The following is a 12822-nucleotide window of genomic DNA, read 5'->3' on the forward strand; positions in this document are numbered from 1 at the left end:
GTTGTTCAGTTGCTCAGTCATGTTTGATTCTTTGCAACCCCATGGACTGTAGCACGCCAGTCTTGCCTGTCCTTCACCATCTGCTGGATTTTGCTCAAACTCATGTCCCTTGAGTCAGTGATGCCATCCCACCATCTCATCCTCTGTTGTCCAGTTCTCCTCCTGCCTTCCATCTTTCCCAGCATCAGGGTCTTTTCCAATGCATTGGTTCTCTGCATGAGGTGGCCAAAGTATTGGAGCTTAAGCTTGAGCATCAGTCCATCCAATGAATATTCAGGACTGATTTCCTTTAAGATTGACTCTTTTGATCTCCTTGCAGACCAAGGGCCTCTCAAAAGTCTTCTCCAACACCAAGGTTCAAAAGCATCAATTTAAAAAAAAAGCATCAATTATTCGGTACTCACTTTCATTATAGTCCAACTCTCATGTAGGAGACAGGAAGAATAAAAGAAAAGCAGGCCCCAGCAAGGGCCACAAAAGGAATTTTTAATTATTGATAAACTGGATGCTATAAGGCATTAGACTCTTGGAACAAGTCCAGAGGGAATAGTTCATAATCTTAAAAACAAGATATGATCCTGGGGTTGGAAAACCGACCAACTGTTTCCCAAGTGGCGTCTCAAAGTCACATGTTTTACATATCTGGAGGAAAATCTATAGATAAGAATATGAGTCTTAGTTACTGATATGTTATTGATTACTGTTTCTTAGTTACTCAGTGGTTAATGATCACTTTGTTCTTTGGCCCTGACCACATGAGTTATAATTTAACTCCCTGCACATTCTTTCCTTCACAGCTGAAAGTACAATAAAGCTGGCCTGGATTCAGTTTTGGCACCTTCACCTTGGAGTGGTATTGGTCCCCTGATCCTCACTTTTCACTGAATTCTTGTGTCTTGTTTCTTGTTCTCCCACCACGTCATGCGTTCAGAAACCCTGCTTGTAGAGCTGGTCTTGACACTGTCACATCCATCCATGACTATTGGAAAAACCATAGCTTTGATTGACTAGGTGGGCTTTTGTCAGCAAAGTAACATCTCTCTGCTTTTTAATATGCTGTCTAGGTTGGGCATAGGTTTTCTTCCAAGGAGGAAGCCTCTTTAAATTTCATGGATGCAGTCACCATCTGCAATGATTTTGGAGTCCAATAAAGTAAAGTCTGAGGCTGTTTTCATTGTTTTCCCATCTATTTGACATGGAGTGATGGGACATGATGCCATGACCTTCGTTTTTTGAATGTTGAGTTTTAAGCCAGTTTTTTCACTCTCCTCTTTCACTTTCATCAAGAGGCATTTTAGTCCCTTTTTGCTTTCTGCCAAAAGGTTGGTGTCATCTGCATATCTGAGGTTATTGATATTTCTCCCAGCAATCTTGATTTCAGCTTGTACTTCATCAAGTTTGGCATTTCTCATGATGTACTCTGTGTATAATTTAAATAAGCAGGATGACACTATACAGTCTTGATGTAATCCTTTCCCAATTTGGAACCAATCTGTTGTTCCATGTATATTTCTAACTGTTGCATCTTGACCTGCATACAGATTTCTCAGGAGGAAAGTCAGGTGGTCTGGTATTCCCATCTCTTTAAGAATTTTCTAGTTTGTTGTGACCCACACAGTCAAAAGGCTTTGGCTTAGTCCGTAAAGCAAAAGTAGATGTTTTTCTGGAACTCTCTTGCTTTTTCTATGATCCAGTGGATGTTAGTAATTTGATGTTGGGTTCCTCTGCCTTTTCTAAATCCAGTTTGAACATCTGGAATGTCATGGTTCACATACTGTTGAAGCCAGATGCCAGAAGGTCCCCTCTGTAGAGATCAACATACTCAGATGTTGATGATTAAAATATCAACAAATTGTAAAAAGATGTGTGTGTTTTTTGATGCTGGGAAGGGAAGGAAGGGAATGGTCAGGTATGTAAGAAGGGAGGGAGGTGGCGTCCTTTCAGTTTAGGGCCCAGACCAGGCAGTCCATATTTACTCAGAATATATATATATATATATATATATATATACACACACCTGTATCTCCATTCGTTCCCTGCAAATAGGTTCATCAATACCATTTTTCTAAATCCCATATATATATATATATATGTTAATATATGTTATTTGTTTTTCTGACTTACTTCACTTTGTATAACAGGTTCTAGGTCCATCCACCTCATTAGAACTGACTCAAAAGCATTCTTTTCATGGCTGAGTAATATTCTAGACACAGTAGGGAAAGGAGAGAATGGGATGACTGGAGAAAGCATAATAGACATATATACACCACCATGTGTTAAGTAGATAGCTGGTGAGAAGTTGCTGTGTAACACAGGGAGCCCAGTCTGGCGCTCTGTGATGATCTAGATGGGTGGGTGAGGGGAGGGGAAGGAGGCTTGAGAGAGAGGGAATATATGTATAATTATGACTGATTTGCTTTGTTGTACGGCAGAAAACATCACAACATTGTAAAACAATTTTCCTCCAATTGAAAGACAACTTTAAAAAATAAGATGCAAGTTCGATGCCTAAAGCAGGGCACCAAAACCTGGTGCTCTGGGACAACCTGGAGGGATGGGGTGGGGAGGAAAGTGGGAGAGGGGTTCAGGATGGAGGGGACACATGCATATGTGTGGCAGATTCATGTTGATGTAGGCAAAAACCATCATGATATTGTAACTATCCTCCTATTAAAATAAATATTTAAAAATAATAAAACAAAATTTTTTTAAAAGACCACCATCATCTGACTCCACTTTGGTGCCTAGTAAATCCTATCCCTATGAATACAACATCACACCCACCACACACATATCTCTTCCACTTACTTAGTCAGGCTGCTCCACTATCAGTCCCTTTCTTCCATCCTGGTGCCATTGTTATGCTCATTCCCACTGCTGTGCCATTGCTTACCCTGTAGCCTCAATCTGCAGCACTTTCCCCTGTTGGTATAAACTGAAATCTTTCATTTCTTTTAAGGCCTAGGTTAAAGACAAGCTTTTCTGTGGAACCCAGCCCATGAATTTCCTTTCTCGTGTTTCTCTGGTTACCCCATATATCTTTCATGTATACATTTTATTGTTATTTTTTCCATTTTATTAACACTTTTATTACTTCTTATAGGGACCCTTTCTACATCCCCTCAATACATCTACCCTAATGTCTCTGATTTCTTCCACTACTTTCAGTGTCCAGTGCTGCTGTAAAATGAGGCTTGCTAATAACAGCATCTAACATCTGCTTATCATTCATCTTAAACTGTGTCCTATCCATAGTAAAGTTTTCTACTCATTTTAAATCTTCCAGAATGCATATGAGGCTGAGAAAGCCATAGATACTTAATGAATCCTCACTGAGGGAATCAGCATTCTTGACTCTGTCCCACAGAAAACAGTGAAGGGAAGACAGAGGCATAGCTCTGCCCCTCCCCTTCCCCCAGGACCAGTATAATAGTGTGGTTCTCCTTTATCCATTCTGTGTATTCAGTTTCAGAGTAAGATTATATTTGGAAAACAGGGTTCTGTCAACTTTTTAAGTATGAAAACCAAAAGAGACCATTTATTGAATGTGTTGAATGAAGGCAAATGTGGCCAGCACTGTGCTAAGCATTCCTATGTGCAATTAGGAAAGAGTTGGGAGTTATTAATGGATTCTACACACCAAGGATTTGGAAATCTAAGGCCATAGGGAGGGACTTTCTGGGAACCAGAGTAACTCATCACCTAGTATTTTATGTATTGAGAAGGCGTGGGTATTAATTGTCCATCCTGTTCCCAAAGAGGGAGGAACACAAAGAATAAGGCATCCCTTTCCTTGTGCATTTTACCAGCCCCTCTCCTATTGCCCAGTCCCTTGCCAGCCTTGCCACATCAGAATAATGAGGGCCTTGGTTTCTTGCATCTCAGAATCAGGCCAGACAGATTGTGGTGCCAAATTGGTTGTTTTCTGTTTTAAGCGCCAGGCTCCCCTGTGGGCACTGGCATTTCTGCGTCTGCTCACATAGCAGGCTGCCTGCCTGAAATCTTCCTCCTGACCCTCTAGGTCTACCGGGAGACTGAGTTGGCATCAGGAAGCTGCTTTACCCATAATTCATCTCTGTAATCCTGCACACCAGTCACCTGAAGCAAAGTGTCCTGCTGCCACCGCCACCAGGCAAAACTGAATCATGTGCAGACACCAACACCCCAGGCTGCTGGCTAAGAATAAGATAAGCTTAAAATAACCTGCACTATCCCCAGCGGACCTTGTTGCCTGCCGTTCTCTTTACCACTGCCTGTGACTGGCTGAGGAGCCAGGTAGACAACTAGTTCCTGAGCCCTGAAATAACATTGACAGCAGAAATAAATCTCCTGCCTGGGTTAGAAGCTCATCAAAGCTGAAGGAAAAGATGTTCAATCATTCTGGCACTTACTCAGTTGCACTCAGGATTTCTAGCATGGGCTTCAGGAGACTTTGGTCCTCCCCAGTTCAGAGGGGTGGCAGGTGTATATGAGAAGTGGAGGTTCAAACACGGTGGGAGAGGTTACTAGTTTTAGTGGCAGGGGAGAACCAGGCGGTCTGTGCCTGTGAGTTCAAAGCTTCATTCTTGTACCCAGGCCCCTGGTCTCTGTGAACAGACCTATATTCAGGTTGTTTGAATGAGAACTACAGCTAAGACATGCCTGGTGAGTGGGAAGCAAAGGTTGCTAAGGATGGGGGGCTCCTCTCTGCCCATGAGAAGTCATACTACCCTATGCCACCACCTCCAGAGCTGGGGACACTTTTTCTAAGAGTGAACATAAAGCAGGAGGTGAAGACTTTGGTGTTTCCTAACCTGAGTCACACTTATTTGACCATTTGAGAGCTCCCAAGCCCTGAGTCACCACTCTCAGGTTCCCCTCAACCTTCACCTCAGAAGAGGCATTTTCCTCTCTAATGGTGGTACCATAGGAAGGATTAAGTTCTTGACTCTACCCAGTGAAAAGGCAGATGATACTGGTTCTCTTAGGATTCGAAGCACTTATCAATTACAAGAAGTAGGGATGTATGGGTAAGACTGCAGACCTTACTGACCTGTAATATCAAAACCAGTAGGATTCTCAGTAGGAACAGGGAGCCAAGCAGTAGAGCATGACTATTATGAAAAATATGCCAAGGTTATTATGATCCTTACCTTTAACTTTATATCCATGCATTAGCAAGTTACTCTTATTAATTTCCTAATTCACTGAAGAGACAAAAATGGCCCAGATAAGTAACATGACCTACAAAAGGTCACTTAGCTGAGAACCATGCCAGAAGCTGCCTGTCTCTTCAAGTGCTTACATAGCCATCACTGTTGGCCCTCTTAAATGTTTGACCATGAGAATAAGTGACTTACAGCAACTGGCATCCAGCCCTGAGAACCAGGGCTTGCAAACAGTCTTCCTTCATATATGTATGAGTCTGCTTGGGCTCCCAAAACAAAATACCACTGACTGGGTGGCTTAAACAATAGAAATTTATTTTATCAATTATGGAGGCTAGAAGCCCAAGATGAAGACATCAGTGGGATTGATCTCCTGAGGCCCCTCTCCTTAGCTTGCAGATGACCATGTTTTGCTCTGTTCTTACATAGCCTATTATTTTATTCACATGCCTCCTGGTGTCTGTTGTTTGTTTGTTTGTTTTTTGTACACACACTAATACTATTGGATTCAGGTCCCACCTCATGGCCTTATTTATTTAGTTACCTCTCTAGAGGGCTTCCCAGGTGGTGCTAGTTGTAAAGAACCCACCTGCCAATGCAGGAGACACGGGAGATGAAGGCTTGATCCCTGAGTTGGGAAGATCTCCTGGACAAGGAAATGGCAGCCCACTCCAGAATTCTTGCCTGGGAAATCCCACTGACAGAGGAGCCTGGTGGGCTAAAGTCCATAGGGTCACAAAGAGTCAGACACAACTGAAGTGACTTAGCACCCATACAACTCTCTAAATGCCCTGTCTCCAGAGAGTGTCACATTGGGAGTTAGGGCTTCAACATATAAATTTGAGGGAACAGAGATCAGTCCAAAGTACTGGCATTGAAGCTCCAATACTTTGGCCACCTGATGTGAAGACTGACTCATGGAAAAGACCCTGATCCTGGTAAAGATTGAAGGCAGGAAGAGAAGGGGACGACAGAGGATGAGATGATTAGATGGCATCACCAACTCAATGGACATGAGTTTGAGCAAGCTCCGGGAGTTGGTGATGGACAAGGAAGCCTGGTGTGCTGCAGTCCATGGTGTTGCAAAGAGTTGGACACAACTGAACAACAACAAGATCAGTCCAAAAGAACATGAAAACTGTAACAACTGGGTACAAAGAATATTTACCCTCATTTACCCTGTTGCTGCTGCTGCTGCTAAGTCGCTCCCTGCATCTATGCAACTGCATTTCCATCTTCTTTCCCAACCCCATTCCGCAAAGACCCTTCCCACACATCTCTATAACCATCACTGCTGCTTCCTCAAGTCACATCCCTTCTACTCCAGCCCCCAAACAACCTGTCCCTGGTTTTGTGGCCTGGTCCTGAGGCTGTCTTTATCTTCTGCATGTGTTTTTCATACATGGGTTCTATGCTCTCAAGAAACCCTAATAGCTCCTCAAGGGCATAGCCCAAATCGTCTTTTTCTTTTGGAGTACCAGAACAGGTAGCAAACGTCTGGGCACACAGGGGACACATGTACTAAAACCACGTTATGCCCTATTTAATGACATTACGTGAAATGACAGTAAATGTCACAGCACTCCAGAAATGTTGACTGACTGCCGAGGGACAGAAACAGGGTCACCTCATCCTCTTTTCTGCTCCCTTTTTCAGTCTTTTCCAAACACCATGGAAAAGGTCTTGCTCTCTGCTTCCATTAGACAGTTCTATTTTCTATCCCTACACTCTAGGCAGTGAGAAACTCAAATAAGAATAAAGGGCATTTATCTCACTCTGAGAGGCTGAGGTCTTTTTGTGGTTTTGTTTGTTTGTTTGTTTGTTTTTGCCTGCTCCAGCTCTGGGGCTCTCACTCTCCCCACCAAACAGCTCAATAGCAAAAAGTGAAATTAGGAATAGTGGGCAGGGGAAAGGAAGGAAGAAGGAAGCAAAGAAAGCAATGAAGGTGGAAGGCAAAGCCAAGCCATTTCCAGCACCATGCTGCCCTTCCTGCCAAGAACAGGAAGAGAGCTGCATTTTGCATACATGCATGCCTAATGAATTGCTTCAGTAGTGTTTGTCTCTTTGAAACCCTATGGATTGTAGCCCACCAGGCTCCTCTGTCTATGAGATTCTCCAGGCAAGAATACTGGAGTGGGTTGCTATACCCTCCTCACATTTTGCAAAGCACCTCTACATAGACAAACTTTTTCTGGACAAAGACCCTAATGGGAACTGAAAGATGAGTGGTCCATTCTCATGATCATGTTTAAAGTGTAACTTCATCATCAGGCTCATCAGCCCAAGAATGAGGGCAGCAATTGCCTCGTGGTTTATTTTTGTAAGCCACTCCCATCAACTCCCAGATCCCAGAGGGGCCCAGCATGTCTTATTTAAGACCACACAACATTGTCATTAAACTCGTGTGTGCCTAAAGGACTCTTCCTATCTGTTGTAGGGGAAGAGAGAACCGAAGCTGAGCAACTTGGCTCTCTGGCCCTTGTCTTCCAGCCAGTGTTTTAATAGTGGCAGGGAATCAGAGAAGCAGCTCAATGATACTCTAAGTCCTGTGAGCAGATTGAGCAATTGCACCTGGACTAGTGAGCTGATCTATCATCAGTGAGCAGTTCTGGAATACTTGCTGGACACAAGACTTTGCATTAGGGACTGTGGGCCTTTTCCATGAAGATGACATGATCCACGCTTTCAGGAGCTTCATGATCCTGGGACAGAATTAATTCAGTAATGTATTAGTTTTTCTGGCTGTCTAACAAATTACCATCAGCTTTGTGGCTTAAAATATTACCCATTTATTCGTTCACAGTTTTGTAGGTCACAAGTGCATCATGGTGTAATAGGAACCTCCGCTCAGGGTCTTCTAAGCTGTCAGCTGAGCTGCATTTTCGTGTGGAAGCCCAGGACTCTCTTCCGTGCTTGTGTGGTTGTGGCAGAGTTCAGAGTTCCCAGTTACCCTGTAAAAGGAAGGGCTGTGCAGTAAAGGGGGGGAGGAACCTCTCTCTCCATATTTGCTAATTGAAAACAACCTTAGCCTGGCAAGAGTTGGGAAAGAGGATTTCGTTGTTAACAAGTTAATGTTCTACACTACTGCTGACTCAGACCTAAAACGATAGTGTAGAGATGAGCTGGTCCTGGCTGAGAAAGCAAAACTGTGAAAGAGCTTAAAGCTCACATAATAATGAAATAGGTCCTTTTTCCTAGGTTATATTCCAGAGTTTAGAGTTTGGTTCAGGATCTTGGCATGCTACTACTGAGTCAGAATTTTGTATAAATAATGAGGGCAAGTCTGACCTAGAAAAGAGAGATGAAGCATATAAAGTTCAGCCAAAAGGGGCTTTGCATTTGGGGGCAGGGGCAAGGAAGCGGAGACAGAAACATGGCATTAGATTGGGAAAAATAGAGACTTCACTTAAAGGGTACACACAGACTCTCACAGGCTCTGGGACCCAGGGCAAAAGCCATAATTGTGTAGGAGCTTGAGTAAGACCCACCTGCTGGTCTTGGAGGGTCTCCCCAAGTGGCAGGAGGCAAGTGCAGCTCACTCTGAAATCACAGACACTGGCAGCAGCCATTTTGGGGAGCTCCTTCTACCACAGGGATACTGCTGCTCCTCCCTCTAGCTTATTAGCCCCAGGACCCAGTCCTGCCCTGGCCTAACAGCCTGCAGTTGCCACTGCTGGGGCACCTCAGACCAACCAACTAGCTGGCCAGAGACACAGCCCCACTAGGCAGCACACAGGTTGCCTAGACCCTCTGAGCTCACAGTTGCCTCTGGACAAGGCCCTGCACACCAGAGGGCCCAGCTCCACCCACCAGCCCCAGAATGTCCTGGGCCCCAGCCCTGCCTTCCAAGAAGCTTGTTTTAGCCTCTGAACCAGCTCCACCCACCAGGGGGCAGATATCAGATGCCAAGAAAACCACAGTCCTGCAGCCTGTGGACCCAGCCTGCTTATCAGTAGGCCAGATCCTTCTCTTAGATCAGCTGGGTCCTGGCCCTGCTCACTAGCAAGCCAGTACAGGCTTTGGGACACTCCAGGCCCCAAACCCAGCTGCATCAAGAACTGCCCATTCCCCACCACCAACGATCTGACACCTACTCTGGTTACCCTGGGTCTTGCAACCAGACTCTAGGACCCAGTTCTGCTTGCCAGTAGTCCAGCACTAACCACAGGACCTGGCTTCATCCACCAGTGGGTGGGGAACAGCCCTAAACTCTTCTTGACATGGACTCCACCCACTAGTGAGTCAGCACTAGCCTAAAGATACTGCTCTGGGAGTCATCACTAGCCTAAAGATACTGCTCTGGGAGTCATCAATATTTAAATCAGTGGTTCTCCATCATAGCTGCACAGTAAAATCACACGGTGACTTACAAAAACTTGCATATGTCAAGACCCTACCCTAGACCAATTAAATTAGAACCTCTGAAATTGGGCCTAGGCATTTGCAGAGTTTAAACTCTTCAGCTGATTTCAATTTGCAATCAAAGCTGAGACCAACTGGCATAGAACAGTGCTTCTCAAACTTTAATGAATAAGAGTCACCTGGGGACTTTACTAAAATGCAGATTATGATTCAGTAGGCCTGAGGTGGGGCCCAAGATTCTAAATCTCTAATGCCCACCCAAGTTTTTGGATTAAAGTTTACACATTGAGTAGCAACAGTATGAAACAAAGTGTTAGTCACTCAGGTGTGTCCAACTCTTTGCAACTCCATGGACTATAACCCACCAGGCTCCTCTGTCCGTGGAATTCTCCAGGCAAGAATACTGGAGTGGGTAGCCATTCCCTTCTCCAGTGGATCTTCCCAACTTAGGGACTGAACACAAGTCTCCTGCATTGCAGGCAGACTCTTTACCATCTGAGCTGCTGCTACTAAGTCGCTTCAGTCATGTCTGACTCTGTGCAACCCCATAGACGGCAGTCCACCAGGATCCCCCATCCCTGGGATTCTCCAGGCAAGAATACTGGAGTGGGTTGCCATTTCATTCTCCAATGCATGAAAGTGAAAAGTGAAAGTCGCTCAGTCGTGTCCAACTCTTAGCGACCCCATGGACTGCAGCCCACCAGGCTCCTCCATCCATGGGATTTTCCAAGCAAGAGTACTGGAGTGGGTAGCCATTCCCTCCTCCAGTGGATCTTCCCAACTTAGGGACTGAACCCAGGTCTCCTGCATTGCAGGCAGACTCTTTACCATCTGAGCTACTAGAGAAGCCCAATTCCAACGTGAACCAGGATTCAAAATTCCTGTTAATCAGTACAAACTGAAAAGTATGGGGCCACTGGATAGTAAGTGCCTCCTATAGCTCCTGGACCCTGAGAGGCAGATAGCAGAGGCTGTCTCAGAAAGCTTTGTAAACTCAGAGAAGTAACTTGCCCAAGAACACGCATCTCACAAATATTTGGGCTGGGATTCAAACCTTGATCGGTCTGGGCACTTCCCTGGTGGTCCAGCGGTTAAGACTCCATGCTTCCAATGCAAGGGATGCAGTTTCGATTCCTGGTCGGGTAACTAAGATTCCACATGCTGTACAGTGTGGCCAAAAAAGAGAGGGAAAAACCTAACCATTATCTGATTCCAAAACCTGAACTGTCTTCCCTTTACCATGCTGTGTAGGGGGTCAGTATTTTAACCGACAATATACATAGAAATATCTCAGGGGGGAAAATGCAATGTTTCCCCAAATGAGATTCTAATAGGCCATACTGGCAAGAGGCACTGTGTCTCTGGAATGATCCCCATGTCTACCTTTCCATCTACCCCTCTTTCTTCCCTTTGATTTTTCCATTAGCTTTGTTTCCTTTCTGTAGTTGCCACCACCTCTTTCAGAAGTGGAGGCACCACATGAAAAGGAGCCAACATTGCAGGCTGCCCTCATGGAGGCCAGCCAGCTTTGATGTCCTCCTTCCCCAAGTACTGTGCCCTGGAGCCTCCTTTCTGGAGAGGGAGGAAGAAGCAGGATACAGCGCTGCAGTCAAAACCAAGCATTCCGTCTCCCACTACTTCTGCCTCCTGACATAGCAGCAGCTCTGTGTAATGAAATTCTAAATCATTTGTGTGCACACATAGCAACTGTTTATTTGCTGTTAGCTTTGAGGACACAGTAGGGGTTCGATACATTTAGAGAAGAGATCAACACTGAGAGAGTCTAATCTCATAAGTAGACAAAATGAAAAGCGAAGCCAAAAATGCATCCCTCCATATCTGAAAGAAAGGCCAGTAATAAATATTTTTCAATTCAGCCCCCCTCCGGCTCAGAAAAATGCTTTTAAATCAGTGACACACAGTGGAGATGACTCCTTGTAAGGAGATGACTCCTTCTGTCTGCTTGCTGAAAAAGCTTTACTAGGTCTGGTTGGAGATGACTGTGAGTTCTAGAAACCATACAACTTTCCTCTAAGGCCACCGAGTGTGCTACCTTCCATCTTTTACAAAATGCATGCACTATTAGTTTTCTGGAAACTTCCATTTTTTTTCTCACCAACAGACTTCCTGGGACTAAATACAATCCAGAAGCCTCTCCACACTAGTATTTCTACCAAGAGTGAATACCAGATTGAAGAAAGTGTCCTTATCACATTTTGAAGGGGCCAGACCTCTGTCTTAGTGCAAACTGTTGGACAGTTTATAAAATCTCTGCTTGCCAGCAACTTCCTCATGCCTTCATCTTCCCAGGTTTTCTCCTCATCCAACCCAAACCTCATATGCAGAAACCTGCTCATGCAGAAACTCAGAAACCAGAGCTGGTCCATCTTGGTTCAGGGCACATGCTCCTGTAAGGTGGGGACCCACTGCCTGGAAGTCACCAGCATCTGAAAATCAATGGAGGCAGCTACTCCCCTGGGACTGGTATAATGAGAGGTGACATTTGGGAGAAGGATTATTCAAGACAGGCCTGAGTGACTTGACACTTGCAGTATACTGAGGGACACCCAAGGTGGAGAAATTATAACCCTACAGAAAGTGAAAGAGGAGAGTGAAAAAGTTGGCTTAAAACTCAACATTCAGAAAAGTAAGCTCATGGCATCCATCCTTCATGGCAAATAGATGGGGAAACAGTGGAAACAGTGACAGACTTTATTTTCTTGGACTCCAAAATCACTGAAGATGGTGACTGTAGCCATGAAATTAAGATGCTTGCTCCTTGGAAGAAAAACTATGACCAACCTAGACAGCATATTAAAAGGCTTTGCCAACAAAGGTCCATCTATTCAAAGCTATGGTTTTTCCAGCCGTCATGTATGGATGTGAGAGTTGGACTGTAAAGAAAGCTGAGTGCCAAAGATTTGATGCTTTTGAACTGTGGTGTTGGAGAAGACTCTTGAGAGTCCCTTGGACTGCAAAGAGATCCAACCAGTCAATCCTAAAGGAAATCAACCCTGAATATTCATTGGAAGGACTGATGCTGAAGCTGAAACTCCAATACTTTGGCCACCTGATGCGAAGAACTGACCCATTGGAAAAGGCCCTCCTGCTGGGAAATATTGAAGGTGGGAGGAGAAGGGGACAGAGGATGAGATGGTTGGATGGCATCACCAACTTGATGGACATGAGTTTGACTAAGCTCCTAGAGTTGGTGATGGACAGGGAAGCCTGGCGTGCTGCAGTCCATGGGGTGGCAAAGAGTTGGACACGACTGAGCGACTGAACTGAACCGAACAGATATGTCAGTTGG

Source organism: Cervus canadensis, chromosome X (genome assembly GCF_019320065.1).
Source record: "Cervus canadensis isolate Bull #8, Minnesota chromosome X, ASM1932006v1, whole genome shotgun sequence".
In the NCBI taxonomy this organism is placed as follows: Eukaryota; Metazoa; Chordata; class Mammalia; order Artiodactyla; family Cervidae; genus Cervus; species Cervus canadensis.